The sequence below is a fragment of the Bacillus rossius genome, chromosome 1, assembly GCF_032445375.1.
Source record: "Bacillus rossius redtenbacheri isolate Brsri chromosome 1, Brsri_v3, whole genome shotgun sequence".
Lineage (NCBI taxonomy): Eukaryota > Metazoa > Arthropoda > Insecta > Phasmatodea > Bacillidae > Bacillus > Bacillus rossius.
In genome coordinates, this window is record NC_086330.1 from 100,966,200 (window position 1) to 100,986,566 (window position 20,367).

At 39.5% G+C, this 20,367-nt stretch overlaps 1 long non-coding RNA gene across 1 annotated transcript in view; it reads right to left on the reverse strand.

The window, feature by feature from the left end:
* LOC134540814 (uncharacterized) overlaps positions 1-14,791 on the reverse strand; it is a 38,452-nt gene extending 23,661 nt beyond the window's left edge. The window contains exon 1 of the long non-coding RNA XR_010076520.1: positions 13,694-14,791. This is a non-coding gene — a long non-coding RNA (uncharacterized LOC134540814). The remainder of the gene's footprint in view (positions 1-13,693) is intronic.
* Between the last annotated feature and the right edge of the window lie 5,576 nt (positions 14,792-20,367).

Here is a 20,367-nt window from a genome sequence, read left to right on the forward strand (position 1 = left end):
CAACATAACAGTTTACTTCTGAACATTTTCGTGACTTCCACGACCAGTTCCTGACCTGCAGACAATACGATCACTACTTTATGCTCAAGCTGACTTTATTGGCTTTGCACAGCAACAAGAAATGGCTCTAAATAAGGCTGTCAAATATTACTGAGGTAATTGGGTAGCTGAGTGGTATCTTATAAAAACCAGTGGATTTACCAACACAATAATGTATTCTTGCAGCTGCATTTGATAGTTTACTTTTCAGCTGTGTATTGTGACAACGCAATAGGTTTCTTCAACCCACAAATTATTTTACTTAGGATCTGGATGCTTATTTATTACTTACAAACTCTTCATATTTATATCCATTCGGTATAAGGACATTACATGATCAATATTAATTCCTCGTGGTGAAAAAAAAAGTGAATGCAGATCAACTGCTACCATTTGGCTACCACGAGTAACAGATATTTTAAAATTAAAAAAAATAGATTTTAGAATGTATTTCTTACAATTGATAGTGTTTTTTGGTTTTATTTGACGTTGACCGGGGTTTCGCCCCATAAGCCCTGTTGGACTTAACTCCCTTCCTTGACCTTCACCCGTTCCTTTCCCACATGGAATTACTGAAATAGGTAGTTGTGTGTTTTCAAACAGCACGCCATGAACTACTGGAAAACTGCATTTTAAGCTCAGTGCTTCGGTACAACAACGGCGCCATAGCGGACCGGAACTGAACTAGCCTGGATCCTGTTTATATGTTAGTTTAGTATTAACTGTATTTTCGTATGTAGCTAAGTAACGAAAGGGCATGTATTTTTTATGTTAGTATTTTAAGAGTGCTTTTCTTGTTTACCCGCGGCACATAACTAAACTAATGTAATGGTTCTGTGGTTCGGCGGAAGACGCCATGTCGCCAGTGGGAGCACGCCCTTCTGGCCAGTCTACAACTACCAACGGTCGAGGTGAGACGCATACGCACCCCGGGGACTTGATCCATTTGCATCGCCTAACTGAACTTATATCTGTTAACGTAATTCAATATCAATCAATTTTACATTATCCTTGGGGCTCGTCTCGGCCATGAGCCATAGTTACAGATTTAATAAAACAATCTATTATTACACTTTTTTTTTTGCAGTATAAACCACTATGATTAGTCATAGACTACATAAAACTTTTTTTTACTTTTTCTCACAGGGGAAAGGCAGGTTAGTAACAATAGACTATAGGATGGTTGGTCATAGAGTATAGAATAGAAATTAAGATCATGGAATCAATTTTGCAAAAAAAAAAAAAAAAAAAAAAAATGAACTTATCGATCTAACGAACTAGTATTATATATTTATCTATATGGAAAAAGAATGTGACGTGCATTAAAACAAAGTTTATATTTGCTATATACAGACCAACATCTACATGTTTGTGATAAATTTATTGAAAAAAACTTTTTCATTGCAGACCTGTGTAATCAGTGTCTCACGTGGCTGGCGACCATGCAGGGACGATGTTCCAAACATAAGCGTTGGGCCATGTAACTCCAGGCACTAGACTTTGTTGTGGAGCACGTCCCAGGGAAGCAGAACAAGCTAGCTGATGAATTGTCTCGGAACCCTGACAATACCATAACCGCGCGAGACGATGCACAGTGGGAGGAGTTGTTACCACCTACTAGAGGACATGCCACCACCGATACATACATACATACGCCAAGCGCAACTTTGTGTGAGATCAACACCATCACCCCGCCCACTCTCCCTCCGGACGCCGAGCTGGATGACCTTGACGAATATGTGCGAGCCGTTCAATTCAGACGCGACCACACAAGAGCTTGTACGCCGCTGTGGTGAAGGGGCATGCTAGGGCTACCAGACGGTAGACGGGTGTTTACAAGCATGACCCGTGGGGAGTGACGGACCATTGGTACACTTTTGCACCCAGTGTCACGCGGCACAAAGTTTTAAACATGCTTTACGTAAACAAACTCGCCGGGCATCCAGGTACAGACCAGACCACGCATGACAACCACAAACTGTTCTACTTGCCAGGGGTGAACAAATATGTCAGAATCAAAGTACGTAGCTGTAGACACTGTCAGTGACGCAAGACTCGTTGAACGGACGGGAGCACACAGCAAGTACCGAGATGGCCTACAGAACCTTTTCACACAGTCACGCTAGACCTGATGGGCCCGTACCCATGATCCACACGGGTGAAGAGGTTTATATTGATTGTGACAGAATGCTACATGAGCTAGGTGGAGGCGTTCCTGCTGACTAATGCCCGAGCAGGCATGATTGCGCGGGTATTGGAAGCAGAGTTTTTCCAGAAGTAGGGGTATCCCCGGGTTATTTTATCTTAAAATGCCACATAGTTTTCCAGACACAAATGGACCCAGCTGTGCGAGAAATGGCGGGTCCGGCTACATACTACACCTGTGTACCACCCTCGCACCAACCCTACCGAGAGACGCCACCAGGAAATCAACGTTCAATTGCGTTTAAGGCTCTCGGACAACCACATGCAGTGGGGTGCACACATACCAAAATACTGTTCTGTATCAGGCGGAGGGTAAATGCAGCGACTGTCAAGACATCAGCGACACTAGTTCAGGGGATTAACCTTCCCTTGCCCGGGCAAATACCACGTACAACAACGTCAACAACCGGAAGCCGAAGCGGAAGACCCTGACAGACAACTGAGGTGGTCAGCGGAGACCCACAACGCAGTGCAACAGAGACAGGCAACGTATCAGGTGCAGCCCATACCGTAAACGACATGCCCACCACCGATGTTAACACCTGGACAACTTGTCTACGCACGGCTACACCCGCAAGTTCTGTGCAGAATTAGCTCCGAAGTGGATTGGCCATGTGTCTGTGATAGGAACCGGGACCACTGCAGTCGTAATAAAACTGCCCTCGGGCCGCGCAGCCAAGTACCAGAGGGATGACATAATCGCACAATAGGCGGGAGATGGATTGAGCGGAAGAGGGACGTGCAGAGCGGATCGGAAACGAACCACACACGCCACTGCCACAATCAAAGGGTGTTGCTGTTGAGCTAACTACATCCACGCTGGATGACAAATTCAAGAATTCCCGGAGACGAAAGAAAAGTCTACGTCTAATATGTAGTCAAGGAAACCCGACCGAGACGGCTGTTTCAGGACATATCAGATGAGAACATATCCTTTCACGGATTTGGCGACAACATCGACAGGGAACTCGGCAGTTGGAGCGTCAGCCCTTCTCCATTGATAGAGGAGCCAGACGACGAGAAAGAGAGACCACATTCACCACACGAACCACTGTGGCCACTTCATTACTCGCTCAAGGGTTTGACGTTCTGCGTGATCGTTGAGGAACCTGTGGATTCCAACTCGGAGCAAGGTGACACGGAAAATGTGGTGGACGACGCACCGATACCTGCACCCCGATACAACATCAGACCCTGCAAAGAACCTAGCTTTTGCAAAATAACAAGTCAGTATCTGAGCGACACAACAGAAACGGACACGCCCACTTCGCCAACCGAAGGTAGCATCGTGAAAACAGGCTACTTCAGGGGGGAGGGCAATTGAAGTTGACCGGGGCTTCGTCCCATAATCCCCGTTGGACTTAACTCCCTTCCTTGACCTTCACCCGTTCCTTCCCCGCATGGAATTACTGAAATACGTAGGTAGTCGTGTGTTTTCAAACAGAGCGCCATGAACTACTGGAAAACGGCATTTTAAGCTCTGTGCTTCGGTACAACAACGGCACTATAGCGGACCAGAACTGGACTAACCTGGATCCTGTTTATATGTTAGTTTAGTACTAACTGTATGTTCGCATGTAGCTAAGTAATGAAAGGGCATGTATTTTTTATGTTAGTAATTTAAGAGTGCTTTTCTTGTTTACCCGCGGCACATAACTAAACTAATGTAATGGTTCTGTGGTTCGGCGGAAGACGACATGTCGCCAGTGGGAGCACGCCCTTCTGGCCAGTCTACAACTAGCAACGGTCGAGGTGAGACGCATACGCACCCCGGGGACTTGATCCATTTGCATCGTCTAACTGAACTTAGATCTGTTAACGTAATTCAATCTCAATCAATTTTACATTATCCTTGGGGCTCGTCTCGGCCAGCAGACTGTTCAATTCAGGTTTTTTTTTTAACCCTTAGAGGGACTTTGCCAGACAGCTAAGAGATATCTTGTGCGACCACCGTGTGGTCCTGCTCTTGCATAGCTCAGTTTGTGCCGTGGGTACTTGTAACCTAATGTCGAAATATAAATAAAAACCGTACTGAGATCACCGTGTTATTTACTGACTACATTCCAGCTCTCCCAGGTATCAGGCGTGTGGGTTACCTTTAAGAGCCCACTGAAGTATGCAATTATCTTCGTCATGTGTAAGCGTGCCTGACACTGAGAGCAGGCCAGGTATTTCCCCAAATGGGCAACGTCGTGCGCTGAGACGAGTAACTGCCAGGTCCATGTGCCTTTATGTGGTGGTGCCCAAATTCACGACCGTTGAAAATTCACACCCTTCAGAACCACAACATATTTTTTGTTATTTTTGGCTGTATACTTTTCAAGCATTTAAATATTATTACAAATGAAAAAAAAAAAAAAAAAAACATATTCAAAAAGAAAGGCCCAATTAATAAAATGCAGTTTTATTTATTACTAATATACTGTTAATTTAATTAAAACAGTGTAATTGTCTGCATATTAATTAATCACTCATTTGTCCAGTTCATAGTTCAGTCTCCCCAATAGAGCTTGGCTCGACAGTAGCTCTCCCGACTGCTTATCCCTTACCTCACACCCGTCGCAAAACACTGTCTCACACTACTAACTCGTCCATACCATGACACAGTCGCAGATACTCCAGTCTCCGCTCACGAAGCCTGTCGCCTGTCATTCAGTTATCGCTCGTCAAGAGGTCACTTTCCCTCTCTGCTTCACTCTACACTCCACTGGCTCTGATACTGGCATCACTACTTTAATAAACCCCTCCCCCCCTCCATTCTGGAATGATCTCGCACCCCTTGCATCATCAGGGTTGACCCGATCTTGAAGTTTCCAGAATAGTAGCATCCTATTTACACCACTCCAAGCAGTAGCCGCCGCTGGGAGTCCGTAGAACCTTCAGATAGATGGATCAGGGTTGATGACAAAGTACCGAGGAAGGAGGTGGTACAGAGAAAGGAGGGTAGTGAGAACAGGCCGATAATTTGGCATGTATGTGCTGCGTCAATGGGCAGCACCCCGCCCGGGGCCCTATAGGCCAGATGACTGCATTGACCAACCTTGCAGTATGTTCATAATACTGCCTCCTCCTTAAATCTGTTCATCCCAAACAGGTAAAAATATGTTGCTGTTGTCTATGCTGCAAAGCCATCCTACGCATCTAGCTACTGTTCTGGATACGGCCCACTTTTTGACAGATGTAACATTGTGACCATCCTCCAACTCTTTTGGCCCATAAATCTTCTTTGAGATTAATCTGGACCTCACTCTTCTGTACTTGCTGCTATGGCATATCCTTTTCCATCAAGCAGTCCTACTGGGCACATTCTTGTTCCGGGCACCTCCATTGAGCATGCCCCAGTCCCTGGCACGTAAAGCACCGTAGGCGACTTTCTGCTCCTTGAACCTACAGATTATCCTCCTCCTTCTTCCTTCGGTTCCCTCTCACAATTCGGGCAGTCTCACAGAAAATGTCTCTGTTCTCTGCATGCAAAGTACCGTAGGTGACCTCTTGTGCTTTGAACCAGTACTCTCTTATCCTGTCCAATCTTGTTATCACAGCATTGTCCTTCTCTCTTGGGTTTTCTACCTGATTCCGGCACTCATGTAGGACATGGCCCCCATTTTCGACATGCGAAGCACTGTATTCAGTCTCCAGACCCCCAAAGCAGTGAACCATTCAAAAGCTTTCTTAATGCCCCTAGGATAATTCCTTCGTTAGTACTGGAGCTGGCATCTTCAATTTCCAGAGCGTGAGCAAGAGCATTGCAGATATTCTTGTGGTGAGCCAGGCAAAAGGTTTGCTTGACTGCAGCATTCCTGAGTCCATCTATAAATGCACTAGTAGCTAGCTGCTGTCAGAACTCTGCAGGAGCCTCTCGGTAGGCAAGGTGCTCAATATCAGCTTCAAATTCACTGACGTTTTTCTGCGGATTGCTGTTGACGTGTCTTCAGGGCTGTTCCCTACATCTTGCCCGTGTGTCGGTCGCCATCTGGTATGGCCTGAAGATGCTCAAGCAGGCGTCCTCTTAAAGCCAAGACAAGTGATGTAGCATTCTCTTCCTCGCTCCAACCGTTCACCTCCACAGCAGTCTCCAACTGTTGCCTGTATACTGTCCACAAAGATCGGCCGGAGAAACTCTTTCAGTTTATAGGAGCTGTAGCTTCCTAAATCATACATCAGCACTCCTTGGTTACAACTTCTGCACGTTGTTCAGTTGCCTCTTTGAGCTGAATTAGTTGTTGTTCCTTCCTGGTAAGTTTCTGTTCTTGTTTTGCAAGATGATGCTCCAAACTCTGCACTTTACCTTTGAAGCATGTGCTTCCCTTGTCGCTCCTGCGCGGCCTAGCGATTTACTCCCCTCCGTTGCTTTTCTTAATAGGCTTTCCCCTCCGCCTCCTCCTTCCACCCCTTTAGTGGTCTCCCTTGACTGCACTAGCGCCCTCTGTGTTTTTTGGATGTTATATAAATCCATGTCGGGCCAGCTCTCGGGGCGTTCGGGGGCGGTCGGAGAGTCGTGTGGGTCAGGTCAGTATTGGCGATGGCGAATAAATTGCACACAGTAAACACTAAGTATTTGCACAAAATGGCTGTGCCTTGCCTGACATCGTTTGTTAAGCCCCTAGTTTGCTAAGTAATGAATGTGCTTGAATATGGGCTATAACATCTTGTGCGTCGTAGATCAACCTGCGGTTAGTCTGTGTAGTTTCAATGGCCACTTGTTTCTTGTAATCACTTTTAGAGTGTTTACGTGATTAACATTAACGTCTGAGAAGCCGTACCGATATAGGCAGCCTCTAATTTATTGTGGCCCTTAATGGTGGGCTTAAGTCTGTGTTTTGTTGTTTGGTTTGTTACCCCCAGTAATGCTTTATGCTCACTTGCTGTGCGGGCCTATACCGTTTTAGGGCTAGTTTAACTGCCTCTCCTGCTGCACCGAACAGCCGCCCTAAGTGTAGTCGACAAGTCGTCTCAAGTTTTTAATTGTTTGTAAGTTCCGTCATTTCATGCGTTGCATTTGGCAATTAAATTTACGTGCTCCTGCATGCCTGAAGTTAGCATTACATGAGGCGTAAGACTTGCGCGTTATGTTGGCTGCGTCATGTCACATGAGTATACTTTGTGTGTTTGATATAAACAATTCATATAACAGCACCATGTTTAATCAATACTGTATTTACATTCCCCCATCTGGCATATATCATTTGTATAATGCCCAGAGGCGCATGTACATTTTCTATAAAGGCCCTTACATAAGGCTAGAATTTGTAGCACGTTGGCTTGAAATCGTAAGTTGTTGTAAGCCTTATATAACCGCCTTATAACGCGTTGTAAGCCTTATAACGTTTTTGTGACAGAAATTGTAACGAGTATTAATTCATGTGTTGTGTACCTGCATTAATATTGCCATATTGCCCTAATGAGATTTACAAAATAAATTGTTATCTTTTTACGGACTTGGATTTCTCTAACTCAAAGGATACACTCCCAGCTCTCTAAATTCTCTATTGGAAGGGAATACCTATTTTACGTTAGAGGTTCATTCTCTTGTGTTTTCGTTCTAGACATTTTACATTGCAGCTTGTTCCGATTATCATTCATCCAGGCTGCACCTGCTGGTTTCATTAATCTTCGTTTTTATTTTTTCTTGAGCAGCCACTAGAACACATCCTATATCTTCTTGCGCAGCCACTCGCCTGTTTTGCTCAACTTCTTGTGCCTTTTTCATTTCTTCAATTTGCTCTTCACTGCATTCTTCAACTCTTCTTGGCTGATCCTTATTTCACCCTTCATTTCATTCTTTATTTCATGCTCACCCTCTTCACTTCACTCCACTGGCTAGGAGGCTGGCTTTGCCGCTTTTATACCCCACATCCCCCTCCCCCTCCTTCTGGAATGGTCTTGCACCCTTTGACGTGTTGCGTCATCAGGGTCGACCCAATGCCCAAAGCTCCCAGAACAATGGCCACTACCCACAGCGGCCTCCAGGCGTCTGCAGAACCCTCAGATTGATGACTCAGGGTCGATCACAAAGCGGTGCGGAAGGAGTTAACCCCAACCCGGGGCTTACAGGAAAAATGACCACTAGAAGATCCACTAGCCCACCTCGCAGCCGTGTTCCCACTATATTTATAACATATTATATATATATATATATATATATATATATATATATATATATATATATTTATTTATAACATATTATATATATATTTTTTTTTTGCTGTTTTTAAACTAGTGAATTTATTATAATTATTAAAGGTTTTAGTTTGACAATATTTAAGATACTTAGGCTCACATTTTATAATCTACGATCATATAAAATTGATGGTTGTAAATGCAATTTACAGACCTGATAAAAAAAAACATATTTTTTGAGCTCCATATATATAAAAATAAATAAATAAATAATTGAGATCGAGAATTTTAGGCGCATCGTGTACGGTTTGGGTTTTGTTTGGTTATTAAATGAAACTTATTATTAACCTCAAACTTATTCCTCGAGTTTTGCTAAAACACATTTGAATTAATTTCGATTTTTTCATTATTTCGACTGTTTCTTTGAATTTTCCTATCTTTTTTTCCCCTAAACCACCACAGGAATGAGGCGAACAAAAAACGTAATTATTCAAACCGGTTGAGCCATTTTCAAGTTTTTGCGAGACAAATGCACTGCAATTGAGTTTTATATATAGAGACTAACTAATGCCCGGCATGCGTTGCAATGCCTCAATAATTTTTTTCCCCCAAATTTTTAAAAGTCGGTGTACATAAACAGCGTGTTTGTGTGTGTGTGTGTGTCTCTCTATCCTGCTCTATCTCTATACCTCTCTATCTGTATAGCTCTCTCCATACCTATTTCTCTATAGGTATATCCGTCTCCCTTCCTCTCCCCCTCTCCCTCCCTCTACCCCTTTCTCACTCTCTCCCTCCATCTTCCTCTGTCCCAACCTCCCTCCCACCATTATTATTCAAACTACAGCAAAGAGGAAATACTATAAAATACTTACAGGTAACTATCCATACGACTCGCGCGCCACCTTAAATTCTGCTTTAAGGGTTGGTGTGATCATAATCTTACCTAGACAGTGACCTTCCTTGTGTGTGCACCGGGATTGAATCAGTGGTTTAGGAACGCATAGAGGACAAACATAGAAACATTTCACAGAAATTCGAAGTGGCAATTCCCATACAAAATTAAAGTTAATATGTAGTGTACGGATTAGCGCCAAAAAAAATCGTAAAAATATAAAATAACTTTCATTATATGCTCTTTTACGTCCTCTTTTCATAACCGCCTGCGGAGATAAAAAATTCCAGTTACTTTTGGAGATATCGCCGTTCTTATTTTGCAATACAAGCCCTGTGTAATCATTCAACAGATGCCATTTTATATTTTGCTGTGTGTGCGTGAATGCCTAAATAACAGAAATTTTCCATTAGGTAAGGTTAGTTACATTATAAATACTTCAAAATAAACGGAAATTAAAAATAATATCAATTAATTTTACTTGTATAGTTTTAAGTATTTATAATGTAACTGACCTGACCTAACAAAACAGGACAAAGGTAGATTACGTCAGGTCAGCTACAGTATAAATACTTTGAAACTGAACGGACATTAAAAATAATAAAAATTAATTTTAATGGTTGTTTAGTTTTAAAGTATTTATAATGTAGCTGACCTGACCTAACAAACCGGGAAAAAGGATGAACAGTAGGAACTCACGTAATTTTTTTTTTACGTGATGTAGTCGTTCAACTACATCACGAAAAAAAAAAAAAAATCATACTTGTAAACAAGCAACAATGGTGAACGCAGGAAGCCTACGATTCACTCATCCTTCTGGACATACCCAAATACTCACGTTGGCAAGCCTTCTTTCAACAGACGAGAGGCAAACGCCCGATCGTGCATGTTCAGTTTTTTTTTGTTTATTGTAAATAAATATGCAACTCATGAAAACTAATGGTCAATTAGGTTATGTTAGCTACATTATAAATACTTTAAAACATTGTGGATGGTTGATTTGGTTAGGATAGTTACATTAAAAATACTGTGAAATCATGTAAACGGTTTCCTAGCGCTGGATAGCTACATATTAAAAAGTTATTTGATAAGCAACCATAAAATGATTTTACAGTTTTTTTAATGTACTTACCTAATATAACCAACCATCCACAATGTTTTAAAGCATTTTTAATTACTTCTTGCTAATTTTAAGAAAAGAAGGCTTGCCAACGTGAGTATTCAGGTATGTCCAGAAGGATGAGTGAATCGTAGGCTTCCCGCTGAACGCCGCATCAGTGCACAGCATGAAAATTAAAAAATTCCATATCTCCTTAAGTATTTGGAATTTCTGATCTCCGCAAGGTTTAATGAAAAGAGGAAGTTAAAGAGCACAGAATAAATGTATTTTTGGAATTTTAATTTTTTTTTTTTTAACAAATATTGCCCAAATATGAAAATTAAAAAATTTGATATCACCTAAAGTATTTGGAATTTCTTATCTCCGCAGGCAGTTATGAAAAGAGGACGTAAAAGAGCATATAATAAAAGTTATTTTATATTTGTACGATTTTTTTTGGCGCTAATCCGTACACTACATAGGGTCGGATGGGGTGAATGTGATATAGTGTAAAACTTGGGGTGAAAGTGATACATTTAAAAAAAAATTACTTTTTGCTATACAAAAAATTTGAAGAAAATACATTTGCTTGCCTCTTCTTTGTACGTCCCCATTCCATAATGAATGTTATAAACCTTTAGCTACATTTTATAGGAAATGAAAAATTCTCAAGCAAGAAATAATTCGACCAAAAAATTTTCATGTCTAGGTCCAGCAACTTTTGTTATATCTTTGTGTGCATAGAAGAAAGCTTCAAAATTATAGTTTTAAATGGTGCAGGAAAGTATCCTCTATGTTTTAATGCTTAGAAAGATAGTCTAACATTTATATCTTAGTTACTATTGCTGCCTAAATTTTTGGGGTGAATATGATACAGAACATGGGGTTAATGTGATACACAGCATGGGGTGAATGTGATACCATAATTTTAGGTAGTTTTATAAAAAAGTGCTTAATATTTCTATTTTCCACTGCTGAATTTGAAATGTACGTTCTCATTAAAACCTTGTTTTTTTTTTTTTACCTTAAAGCTATTTCTGTATGCTGGTAAATCTGAACATAAACAAATTGTTGTACTTACTCCAATTTCTACAACTTATTGTTCTATGTAGGCCCCTATGTTTATGTTTTAGAGTAATATGAATAATTTCACATCACATGTAGAACTGTGTATTTCTAAGCATTCCATATTTTAGTTTGTAGTAAGCTGCTTTTATTCGTTTGCTATTAATGTATTTATTATAAATAGAGAGAAAATCTGTATTAGGACCACAGTATTTCTTTAATTTGTTGTTGACTGAGAAGATCGTTCAATAATTGGACAGTACGTGGATAAATGATCAAAATTGTATGTAGAATTTGTTTGACTAGTCACTAGTCGCATTTATGTACTGTGACAAAATGTATGCTTCTTTAATATAGAGAGAAAATATTCACTCTGTAACATGACTTCATATTTTATGTCAGAACTCGAGGACCACTAAACTGATTGTCATGAAATTTTTTGTGGGTGATACACATGTATTTTACCTGTCTCACACGCACCCCACCACACTGATAGCATTGCTAGGAAGTAGGATATAATTATGTATCTCATTCACCCCACCTGTGTATCATATTCCCCCCAATCGCAGGGTAAATATGATACACTAAATTTATTTTTTATCAATCTAACTAATTAATCTAAATTTTTATTGAGTTAGGATTAGGTTTCTAAAGCCCCAAGAAATGTGCGTAATTTTTCTCAGTGTTGTGGTGCTCTTAGTTAAAATAATATTCAAAAAGTTTGGTTTTTTGTATCATATCCACCCCACCTGACCCTATTTACCAAAATTACCAAATTCGATTTTTTCGATTTTTAGGCTGTTCCTTTGGGTTATTCCTAATTTCCCCCCCCCCCCCCCCCCCCAACCATCCCAATAAGGAGGCAAAGAAAAAAATAAATTTCATTCAAATCGGTTGAGCCGTTTTCTGGTTTTAGCAAGACTAACACACAGCAATTGAGGTTTATATATATATATATATATATATATATATATATATATATATATATATATATATATATATATATATATATATATATATATATTGTAACCCTTCTTCCTCCTTAATTGGAAGAGGGGTTGCGTCCCCGACTCACTCTGGGCGCGAAGGGAAAAAATAAATATTAAAACCAGGCATAAAAAGCTAAACAATATAAATTCCCCACACCACTGCCCAGGGGTCAGGCCAAAAAAATTCAAAGGATATAATAGTAGAGTAACCATTAAACAAACAAGAGGCAAGACTTTGGACGTATGTTATTAAAAAATAGAAATTTGCAAAAATAATTTTTACTATACATAACCATACAAGCTTAGTTACAAAAGCTGACGTTAATAATGGCAGCATCTTATCCCCATTTGCGATACTAACAATAACCTTTAAAAAATCGTAAAAATATAAATACTGATAACAACAAGTATAAAAATATATAAGGGCGTGAGGCGTGGCCACTATAAAATATCAAAATATACTGACTGCCCTAATACCAAAAATCAAACAAGACAATCAATATAATATATAAATATATAAAAAAATATTACAATAATAAAACTGAAGTACAAAAAATTTATTTAAATAAAGTTCTTAAACTCTCAATCAACGGTTTAGTCTTTCTTCAGATGTTCGTTGCTAAAGACTTGCCAAAAAAACAAAGTTAATATCCTAGGCGTGCGCTGGCTTCCTGACCTTCCTCACCAACTCCAGAGTCTAATGCCACGCCGGGCCATAGGTACGAATTCACAAAGGCGTGAACGATGATCGAAAAAAAAATATCTTATTTTTAAGGGAAATGTAGCAAAAACTCTTCACGTAACATAACCATGTTACCACAGAAGTATTTATCATCAGCTTCAAACAAAGTCTTACTTCTTTATTAACTTGCCAATGATTTTATAAAAACGTAGAATGGCCGCACCAACCAACATCAGGCTGCGCATGTAGTCCAATACCGATCGCATACTTTTAATAATACTGCACAAGCTGATATATTAGCTAAAGCCAACTTTAAGTATGCAAATTCCGAAGACAAAGTCTCAAAAACAAATTGCAAAATGTTCGTTTCTTCCAAACTTATACTTTTATGGCAACTACAGGCAAACGGGCGACCATTTTTTTTTTTTAAAAAATCCCACACTGGAACAACGTGTGAAAACAAATGGGCCTCTTCACCAAACTGGCTAATAAAAGTTCCGTCCAAATAAAATTTAGTATGGGAAAATACACAGTTCACTAGGTTTGCCAAAAACCACTGCAGCACCACGAGGGTAAAAATCAAAATTGCGGCCTCTCTTTACCTTGATAAGTTCAGTATCACAGGGCAATCCATTGCCCTGTCACCCAGCGTGGAGCCTCCATCCCAATACTCTTCGTCGCCCGTTGCCGTCCGGCACACCAGTCCGCGCCGTCACATGGCTCTGTCCTCGACGGTCGCTCGGCACAAACTCTCTCGCCGGCCCAGCTGATTTTTTCTTCCCGGCAAGCCGAATGTCTGACGTCATCAGCCAACCGCCGGGCGCTCACCAAGTGGTATTTACGTGAAACACAATCGATATTCTTAAACTCATAATCGATAGCTACCAAACGGCGTATAACTAATTAACAGAAACAAATATAATTAAAAAAAATTTACAGATAAATTAACATTAATTAAAAAAGGCGTAAAAATACGTGAAATAAAAAACCATATAAAACTAGAGACCAGCAACAAAAATAAATTACAAGTAAAAATGTGGCCCTGCCGGCCACAACCTCCGCCTTGAACAAAAAAAAAATTTAAACAGCAAAGAAAATTTTAAAAATAACCACAACTACAAATTATATAAAAAAAAAAAACATACCAGAGTAAGTTCCAAATAAAATAAAAATAAAAATATTTAGCCATATTCACCCTAAAAGGGTCATCCACATTCATTTTAGGAACTCCGCCTTACAAACATTTTCAAATGACTAACATGGGCCTTTTTTACCTTATTATTTCTTTCAACTTCTTCCAACAAGACAGTAACCGGCCCTAAAATCTTTACAATCTTATACGGTCCATCATACTTATTCTCTAACTTAGAGCTCTGATACCCTACTTTGTCACTCAAAACAAATTGTCTGCATAGCACTTCATCACCAATTTTAAATACATTATCCACTCGCCCCTTATTATAAAACTTACTCATTTTCTTTCTAACCTTTTGCAGATTTTCGGCTGCTTCTTCCCACATTTTTTCCAACAAACGGGGGCTTCGGGTTTCCAAAAGGGCTGGACGCAAACCCCAACAATTTAGTAAAGGATGGGGTACATTTCTTCCCAAAAAAATTTCCGATGGTGTGAATTTAGTACCACTGTGTATGGTCATGTTAAAAGCTAAATTTAATACGTGGATAACACTGTCCCACTTCCGTTGGTTACGTTGATGAAAAATCGTGAGGGCCACTTTGACATTTTTATTCACCCTTTCAACCAAATTAGGGTTGGGATAATAGGGGCTGGTAGTAATATGTTTTATACCCCAATCTAAACACATCACTTCAAAACACTTACTCTTAAAATATGTAGCATTATCTGATACTACTTGCTCCGGGCTACCAAACAAACCCCACACTTTAGTTTCTAAAGCCTTAATAATATTCTCGCTTTTCATATTACGCAAAGGCAAAAAAAAACAAAATTTAGAAAAACCATCTACCGCTATAAGTAAGCAATTATTCCCCCCTAATGATCTAGGTAGGGGCCCAAAAATGTCCAAATAAACCCTTTCCCAAGGTCTAGTCAGAGCTTCAACAGAGTATTTACCTATCTTACTATGTCTAGATTGCTTAGCGCGCTGGCAATCTTCACAGCTTAAAACATGATCTTTTACGTCTTTTTTCAAACCTGGCCAAAAAAATTCTTTAGAGATTTTATCTATAGTTTTTTCGATTCCGCCATGCGCGCCTATATTAGAATCATGGTAATACCGCATTATCATTTTCCTTACCCCCTTAGGAACAAAAACTTTATGTTCTCCATCTTTCATCCAACACAAAAGCCCGTCTTTCATTCCTAAGTCTATAGTAGTATCCTGTCCCAAACGCGTTATTAAATCTTTAGTCTCAGGATCCTCTTTTTGTATTTCGCGCAAATCAATAAATCCTTGAGGGAATTCCCTCAGGATGTTACATTCTTCCTTGTCTTCAGTTCTCATTTCGTCTTTACACTGAAACTCATGTTCATCAAACATGCGCGATAAGGCATCGGCCACTACATTATCCTGTCCTTTCATATGTTTGAGGTCAAAACGAAAACGCGTCAACCGCATGATCCACCGCCCTATTTTCCCTAGTTGCCGCGGGTGGGAAAAAAGCCATGTCAAAGCCTGGTTGTCAGTCCATAATTCAAATTTCTCATGTTCAAGAAAACTCTCAAATCTCTCCAACGCAAATATGCACGCTAATGCTTCCTTCTCATATACACTGTATTTTAACTCGTGCTTATTTAGGGATTTACTAGCATACATAACCGGTTTTAAACCTCCCTCACGTTCTTGCAACAAAACCGCCCCCAGACCTACTCCCGAAGCGTCCACTTGCACAATAAATTTTTGCTCAAAATCCGGAAGTATTAAAATGGGGGGTTGAGCTATGGCTTTCTTTAAATTCCTAAAGGCCTGTTCTTCCTCTTCCCCCCATACAAACTTAACATCTTTCCTTTTCAAATTATTTAAAGGCGCGCATAGGTTAGCGTAATTCGGTATAAAACGGGAAAAATAACCAAGCATTCCTATAAAGCGCATCACTCCCTTAACATTACGGGGGGCCGGGAAATTAACTATGGGGTTTATCTTATCTTGGTCCATGACCAATTCACCTTCTCGGATTATGTATCCTAAAAATTTTATCTCGCTACGGGCCCAAACTATTTTTTCCGGATTTACGGTAAAGCCGGCTCCCTTTAGTTTCTCAAGTACTTTTCTTATATGTTCTATATGTTCTTCAAAACTATTTGAAAAAACACAAATATCATCCAAGAAACTTATTACAAATTTATACTGATATTCTTGTAATATGTGCCCTAAAATTCGTGACAAACATTGGGCCCCAAAATTCACCCCAAAAGGCACTCTAGTCCATTCAAAGTGCCCCCAAGGAGTGACAAACCCGGTAAATTTCTGACTACTTGCTTCTAATTCACATTGATGAAACGCCGAGTTCAAATCAAGCACCGTAAAAAACTTGGCTTTTCCCAAATATTGCAAAACAATTTCAACTTTAGGCATGGGAAACGGATCTAGTTTTACCCTGTCATTAAGGAGGCGATAGTCAAGGACCAAACGATATTTGCCCTTATTTTTCTTATCTACTAAAAAGGCAGGTGAGGCAAAATTGGATTTAGAAGGGACTATTACCTTATTATCAAGTAAATCATTAATAATTTCTCGAAAGGCTTTCATTTTAGGCGGGGCACATTGATACGGCACACATTTAATAGGGGTTTCATCTACCAGCACGATCTTGTATGGCATTAGCGTACATTTGCCAATTTTAGTAGTGATAACATCCTTATATTCCTCGTTTAATTGCTGTATCTGCAATTTTTCCTTCTCACCCAACCTTTGCTCTAACCCTTCGATACCACCACAAACCACCTTTCTTTTTTTTTTATTCTCCCACAATTTTATCTTAATTTTATCATTAAAATCGAACCTCATTACTTTCTCGCCGCACACTATTATAGCCTTACTATCATTTAAAAAATCCATTCCCAAAACTACTTCATGGATCAAATCGGGCATTACCCAGAATTCACGTGTCCAAGATAAATGTTCCAATTTAAAATGTAAAAATACTTTTACCTTTACCTGAACCTTTTGCCCGTCCGCCATGGCCACATTAATGCCTTGACTACTTACGATCTTAGTTTTCAAAAATTTATGATCGCGCACCAAATTACTCAAAAATTTCTGCTGGATGAAACTACAACTAGCCCCCGTATCAAGTAAAGCTTCTATCTCACGATCATACAACCAAACTTTGACACATAAACCTCTTTTTGCCTGAATGACCGCCAAACTATGCTTATTGTTAAATCGATATTTCTTAACTTCCTTACGGAAATTACATTTCCCGCTATTATGACCATCTTTATTACAAAAACCACAAACTAATTTTTTCTTGCGATTACATTTTTTTATCAAATGGTCCATGCTGCCACACCTAAAACATGTCTTGTGTCTTTCCTGCTCCGGTTTCTTTTTAAAGCAAAATTTTTCTAAATGACCATATTTGCCACAAAAACCACAAACAAATTTATTAACCTCCGAAACCGAGCAATCCTTAGCAAAATGCCCTACCTTATTACACTTAAAACAAGTCTTATCAATTTTTTCATTACCCGGCGTTTTAAAACAAACCGGTTTAAAATTGATTTTGCCTTTACACTTATCGAATTCACATTTAGCGTAAAAAATATTATCAACCTGGATAGCCCAAGTGTTGAGTTCCTCCACACTATTAGGTCTGCCAATAAATGCGCATTCGTGTCTGATGGCAGGATTTAGATTTTCCAAAATAATAGCTACAAAACGGTGATCATCTAACTGCAGACCAAATACATTAACGTGATTTCTAATATCCTGTATAAATTCTAAGGTGCTTTCATTTTCCCGTTGAAAACGGAAAATCAATTCCTTAATTAGATCGTCCTTCACCCTCTTAGGGCACAAATATTCCCACAAATTCTCTTTCACTACCGACCATCCAACAGACTTATTTATACCTGACGTAATCACGTCTCTAGCGATCCCGCTACATTTAGTCGAAATACACCTTAACAATTCTTGCTCATTTTGTAAACAACAATTAGTTTTCAAACTATCTACCCCCAAGCAAAACTTTATTAAATCTCTTGGCCCACCGGAGCATAAAGATGGCAACCTATCCAGTTCCTTAAAAAGCAATTTACTTTGCATAGCAGTATTCAATGAATTTACTTGGCTGATCTCCGAATTCTCCACATTTTCCTCAACAGGTTTTTTCCTCCCTTCTTTAATGTGGGTACTTAATTTCCTGCGTAAGGTATCAATGTCATCCTCCAGACCACTCTCTACTCCCGCTGCTTGCAAATTAGCGTAAACCTGTTCTTTGGGAAGTTTATAAATCCAAGAAACTGCCATTATTAAAAAAATCAAAAAAGTCAGCAAAATCGCAAAAGTCCAAAGTCTCTGCCAAGCAGAGTGGCGCAGGTTGTAACCCTTCTTCCTCCTTAATTGGAAGAGGGGTTGCGTCCCCGACTCACTCTGGGCGCGAAGGGAAAAAATAAATATTAAAACCAGGCATAAAAAGCTAAACAATATAAATTCCCCACACCACTGCCCAGGGGTCAGGCCAAAAAAATTCAAAGGATATAATAGTAGAGTAACCATTAAACAAACAAGAGGCAAGACTTTGGACGTATGTTATTAAAAAATAGAAATTTGCAAAAATAATTTTTACTATACATAACCATACAAGCTTAGTTACAAAAGCTGACGTTAATAATGGCAGCATCTTATCCCCATTTGCGATACTAACAATAACCTTTAAAAAATCGTAAAAATATAAATACTGATAACAACAAGTATAAAAATATATAAGGGCGTGAGGCGTGGCCACTATAAAATATCAAAATATACTGACTGCCCTAATACCAAAAATCAAACAAGACAATCAATATAATATATAAATATATAAAAAAATATTACAATAATAAAACTGAAGTACAAAAAATTTATTTAAATAAAGTTCTTAAACTCTCAATCAACGGTTTAGTCTTTCTTCAGATGTTCGTTGCTAAAGACTTGCCAAAAAAACAAAGTTAATATCCTAGGCGTGCGCTGGCTTCCTGACCTTCCTCACCAACTCCAGAGTCTAATGCCACGCCGGGCCATAGGTACGAATTCACAAAGGCGTGAACGATGATCGAAAAAAAAATATCTTATTTTTAAGGGAAATGTAGCAAAAACTCTTCACGTAACATAACCATGTTACCACAGAAGTATTTATCATCAGCTTCAAACAAAGTCTTACTTCTTTATTAACTTGCCAATGATTTTATAAAAACGTAGAATGGCCGCACCAACCAACATCAGGCTGCGCATGTAGTCCAATACCGATCGCATACTTTTAATAATACTGCACAAGCTGATATATTAGCTAAAGCCAACTTTAAGTATGCAAATTCCGAAGACAAAGTCTCAAAAACAAATTGCAAAATGTTCGTTTCTTCCAAACTTATACTTTTATGGCAACTACAGGCAAACGGGCGACCATTTTTTTTTTTAAAAAAATCCCACACTGGAACAACGTGTGAAAACAAATGGGCCTCTTCACCAAACTGGCTAATAAAAGTTCCGTCCAAATAAAATTTAGTATGGGAAAATACACAGTTCACTAGGTTTGCCAAAAACCACTGCAGCACCACGAGGGTAAAAATCAAAATTGCGGCCTCTCTTTACCTTGATAAGTTCAGTATCACAGGGCAATCCATTGCCCTGTCACCCAGCGTGGAGCCTCCATCCCAATACTCTTCGTCGCCCGTTGCCGTCCGGCACACCAGTCCGCGCCGTCACATGGCTCTGTCCTCGACGGTCGCTCGGCACAAACTCTCTCGCCGGCCCAGCTGATTTTTTCTTCCCGGCAAGCCGAATGTCTGACGTCATCAGCCAACCGCCGGGCGCTCACCAAGTGGTATTTACGTGAAACACAATCGATATTCTTAAACTCATAATCGATAGCTACCAAACGGCGTATAACTAATTAACAGAAACAAATATAATTAAAAAAAATTTACAGATAAATTAACATTAATTAAAAAAGGCGTAAAAATACGTGAAATAAAAAACCATATAAAACTAGAGACCAGCAACAAAAATAAATTACAAGTAAAAATGTGGCCCTGCCGGCCACAACATATATATACATACACACACACAGATTAACCAATACACAGGTGACATTTGCC